This window comes from Pimephales promelas, chromosome 8, assembly GCF_988280905.1.
Source record: "Pimephales promelas chromosome 8, fPimPro1.hap1.1, whole genome shotgun sequence".
Taxonomy (NCBI): Eukaryota; Metazoa; Chordata; class Actinopteri; order Cypriniformes; family Leuciscidae; genus Pimephales; species Pimephales promelas.
This window is the reverse complement of record NC_142776.1, coordinates 28,303,366-28,308,753: the sequence shown is the minus strand read 5'-3', so window position 1 is coordinate 28,308,753 and position 5,388 is coordinate 28,303,366. Positions and strand designations below refer to the sequence as shown.

The window sequence follows — 5,388 nt, the reverse complement described above, 5'->3', positions numbered from 1 at the left end:
TTTTCTATTCAAAAAGGCCTTTACAAAACAGTCATATTTTTTAGCCACTGATGCATTTTTAAATTTATACTTTTTTGGTATTTAAATAAAATATTAATAAAAATGAAAAATATGAAGAAACTATGTCTGGACTCTCCTATTTATGTATAAAGAATCTGATTTCCAGTTGTTAAATTAAGGTTTGCAGTCATGTTTCCAAATTTGCTAATCGTGTTGGGCGTCCCTTTCTTATGTTCAGGACAAGCACTGCTAGTCTTTGCTTGTTGCCCATTAAACATAGTTTGCTAAGGTGTGGCATACAAACTTAAAGCTTATAAATACAGCCACTTAAATAATTAGGCTCAAGGCTATTTATTTCACTCACAGTAACCATACATCAACAATCAACATAGAACTTATGTGGTCTGCAAAGTGTAAATGAGCAATATATCTATAATTAGTTTTAAAATTTTTTTTTTTTTTACATCCTCAATCTGGTAAAAGAGCTAAAAAAACTAGATATAAAATATATTAAACACTGAAAGAGATGAATTAATACAAATGATTTCTTATATAGCCGATACACATATTCTTACTGTGACCAAAAAAAAGAAGAAGGAAGGAATCAATAAGGAATCAACTGAGGTGCTATTGTGTTGATGTGAATTTATTTTACTGTCACAAATTTTGATGCCTTAAATAAGCAGCTATCAAATATCAAAACCAATCCATCCTCATAAATAAATGAAACATGAGCATATTCGTAATTTCTTGGAAGCTATGACATGCAATGACACAGTGTGTCCAAGAAATGACTCGTGAGTATGTTCATATTTCATTTATTGAAACATCGTGTCATTGCTTGTTTTATAAACGTTCTCATGATGAATTATCATTTTTATGGAGGTACGAAGCTGACGCTTTAACTTTGAGTTATCTAATTCAACAGGACATAGCATTTGTTTTCAATCTTCGACTCCGGTGGCTTTTTCTGCAGTTTCAAAAGGACGAGGTCCCACCGAGATTTGAACTCGGATCGCTGGATTCAAAGTCCAGAGTGCTAACCATTACACCATGGGACCGCACTGCCGCGAGGAGCGGCATAACGAGACTTGATCAATGTGTGAGTGCTGTTATACAGTTGTACTCATTTATGTGTTTATTGTGAATTTGCGATGTTTCTTAATTCGGGCATATTGGTCTATAAGGCGCTTGGGAATTTTATTTAGCCGCGTCAATTGCAGGTTCACTCAAACCAACAGTAACGTTAACTTATTTAGATTGTTTGTAGTTACCCTTTGTATTCTATAACCCACTTTCATATTTGTCAAATTTTATCAGCTTTTTTGCTTTACTTTATTTATAGTCATGCTAATATGTCTTTTCATTAGCGTTAACATAGCCTAGATAACGTAAGGCAATCTCAAACTCACAATCTCCTTCTATGTCGAAAAAGGTATTACTTTATTTATACCTTTCTACCGAGCAAAGTGCACATCAGTTTTCAAAACGGTATACCATGTCTCTTTTATTAAATCTCAAATCAAAAACAAGTGATGACTGTCGTGCACGAATCCCATAGCCTTGGCTACTTATTATGTATAATTTAATTGTGACAAAAACATCTGCAGCAGATTCTTTAAGCATTTGCAAGAGTCGAAGCTGAGGCAAACACGTTTATTTTTCATTTTTGTCCCGCTGTGATCCACACTTTTCTCCTGAAAATCATGCCTTTTTTTCGTTGTGCCAGTTATGAATAAAGATGTAAGGTTTGAAGATGAGCGTTTTCTCTTTCTGTTTTCCTTTTGGGCTAATCTAAGAAAATATTAATAAGAGTCAATTAACAGTCTAAAAATTCTTACAAGTTTTGGTAAACACTATTTTACAATCCCTTGTAGTAGGCCTGGGCCTATCTACATGTTGCATCTATGCTACTTACTATGACAGTACATTATACACCATTACTTGTAATAACTAACCCATAACCAAACTCTAATACATACTATGGTCTACTTAAAATTACTTAATGTAATTACACAGTAACAAGGATACCTTAAAATAAAGTGAAACCTCAGTTTAATCTAATTTTACACAACTCTTAATTGAATTTTTGTATTAATCTAAATACTAACTATAAATTCGACAACTATTGCTGTTTACAAAGTTTATTGCTGATAACATTTTATTGTTTATAGGTTGACTTTTTTTTTTAGTAAACATATTTTAAGGCATGTTTTTATATTATGTCCATGCAGAATCCCTATTGGATGGCTGTCCTTGACCTTTGACCTAAAAGGAAGTAACATTCCATGTTCCTCGCACATTCCAGCATGATCTTTGTATGCGAGTAATGTGAGTCACACAGGAGGATCTTGTGTGTTCACGCAATTCAGTCAGGATCTGGTGTGTTTAGAGTTGCAGAGCAGAGAAGCTTTAAGGACTCCCTGCAGCTTTCAAACAAATTAGAGCTCGATTGGTTTAAAATCTACAAATTCAGATGTAAATATTTTCTAGAATTATTATTTCTTTCCAAATAGAGCTATTCGAGTATTCTGGAAATTCCTGAATTCTCATTTTTCCCACATCAAAATATGCGTCACTGTCACCGAAACACAAAATATTGCACTTTTGTCAGTTATTTCCCAATATATATATAATTCCGATTTTATCCAACAATAACACACGTCAATCTAATTATTTAGTGTTCATGTAAACTTTCTGAATCATCAACAAGAATGATTACATTCAGAATAAATCAATAGCTGTCCACGCAAACACAGATACTGTTCAGTGTTCAAGCCGCTGATATAAACTTCTGCATGAACGATATCATTCAATATTTACTCCTGGAAATAAATGCAGGGAAAATGCCAATGAATTTCTTCAATGTTTAGGTATTGTCTGTTTATGCAGTAATGAAAGTTATAGTTCACCACCATAGTGGACTATACAGTTTTTTCTCGCTCATTCATTTCAGTCTATTGATGATGCAAGACATTGTTCGCAGGGTAAATGTGGAGATCTTAACCGTGAGTGAGACACGATAGTGTCTTCCCAGATTATGTTGTGGATGTGGCTGTGATACTTGAAGAGCAGATTGTGGTTTTGGACCTCCAAGATGTTCAAAATGCTTTTGCCACACTGTTTGGACTCCTTTATGCTTTGTACATTGACTATACCAAAGAGCTACGATGTGATCCATCAAAATTTGTATGATGGTTGGTAGGGAGAGCTATGCACAGCAAAGATCCATGGCCTAAAAAATAATGCAGTGAGGAAACACTGGCGCATACAACTTCTGCTTTTTTTCTTTATTTTCATTGATAAATTAAATTAAATTGATAAATTGTTGAAGCTTGAGCTCACATTGATGAGTTTAAAAAGACATGAAGTCAATTCAGAGGTGTTTAACAATCTTCACTGTTTCTTTTTTGAAAGGAAAGTTCTGAACAAAGGATGTTTCTATAATGTATGTTGTGGGGTGAGCTTGTTGAATAAAAATTTTCTTGGCAAATTATCCAGCTTTGTGATATATGTTCTTATTGCTTTATTTGGAAACTGAGGCAAGCATAAGCCATACATTGAGTCAGGTGTAAGATAGCTTTGTGGTTGTTTTAGGTGTTTATTGTTGCTGTCATTTTAATTTGCCATTTTAGTCTAAATCAAATGTAATTTACGAATTAATATTTTAGTGCTAATACATTCAATAATGATTTGCTGCTACAGTAACTGAAGATTTTGTAACTATCCAATTTAAGTGAATCTAAAGTTTTCATAACTACATTTAGTCAGATTACTTTATAATTTGTCAGATAGACTTTTAAAACTCAAAAAGCCCATGCAAAAAAAAAAAAAAAAAAGAAACAAAAAATTAGTGGTCAACAAAAGATTTTTTACAGAGTACTTATTTGTGCAATTACACAGTAACAAAGATACCTTAAAATAAGGTGTAACCCCAATTTTATCTAATTTTACACAATGTGGCCGTGCCGAACCACAACCCACGTAAAGTTGATAATTCCGTGAATAACTGCAATTGCAGATTTCGAACAGAGATGGTGACAAAGAGGAAAAACTGTGGACAGCTTTAATTTACGTATTAATTTAAATGCACAATGAATTAAACTATGAATTTGATTCATATAAACTATGAATTTGACAAACAACTCCTTATTGCACAACAGTAAACATATACAAAAGCATACTATAATAATACTTTTACCATTTAAAAAGTGTTTTGCTGATTTCTTTTAATCGTTTATAGCTTTTTTAAAGTATTTTAAGGCATGTTTTTATATGATTTTCATGCAAAATCCTGATTGGCTGGCTGTCCTTCACCTTTGACCTAAAATTAAGAAACATTTTCGTTCCTCCCACATTCCAACACGATCTTTGTAGTCTATGAGAGGTCATGACCTGTTACATCACTGTAACCGTCAGAACATTTTGTGCATTAGAAATGGAGAGAGGAGAACAAAGGTTTTGCAAAAAAAAAAAAAAAAAAAAGTGAATATTTTCTTAGTCTAGCAAACACAGGAGTGAGAGGGATCTAGGTGAATACCACAACAAGTCATCAGAAGGTCACAAGACCAGATTAAACATCACAAGGAGATTCACATATTATTTTGTTGATAGTGTAATGAGATTATACATATTCCGAATCTGTAAGCCTCTGAATCTTTTATTTCTCTTTGCATTTCAGTTTTAAGTGGATGTACAAAGAATGCTCAGTACCCTAAACGTGCCCCTCTATATTTCCAAACAATAGCCCATATGTTCCCGTGAGAGGACAACGGAAACAGCCAGGGGATAACCATAAGGGGCCTGGCCCCCCCTCTCTCTGTATCTTTTACTTCCGTTCATGCCTTTTTTTTCTTCTTCTTCTTTTTTATATAATACTTAGAACGGAAACATACAAAAGAGAACATCACATAATATCAACCAAAACAATAAAGTAGACAATAGCAAAAATAAATCAATTAATTAATTTAATTTAAAAAATGACGTAGGGCCATTAAATCCCATGAAATGGTTTCACATGACGCAGTGCAGATTCTAATAGTCCTTATGGCTTTCATATTAGTAGATCCTGAAATCACATTTAAATAATTTTCTATCTCCTTTAAGAAGACAGAGAAGACAGTTTACAGTTTGAGAATTTGCATTTGTGAATGTAAAATTTGCTTCCGTTCATGCCTCTACTACGACTACGATCTTACTTTCGCTGACAACCCTGATCTCAACATTCACGAATCACTTTCAATCTGCTCAGATATTATATAGGCCTACACACAAATGCATGCACACAGACACGACACAAAACCATTTTTCTCGGTGCCACAGCGATCATGAATTTCCTCATGTGATCGTATGCATAAACACACGCACACCACTTTGTGTTCAGCGTTC

At 33.6% G+C, this 5,388-nt stretch overlaps 1 non-coding gene across 1 annotated transcript; it reads right to left on the bottom strand.

Annotated features, from left to right (window-relative positions):
- Nucleotides 1–989: 989 nt before the first annotated feature.
- trnaq-uug (transfer RNA glutamine (anticodon UUG)) lies at nt 990–1,061 on the bottom strand. Its single transcript has one exon. It is a non-coding gene; the product is annotated as a tRNA-Gln (tRNA).
- Nucleotides 1,062–5,388: the final 4,327 nt, after the last annotated feature.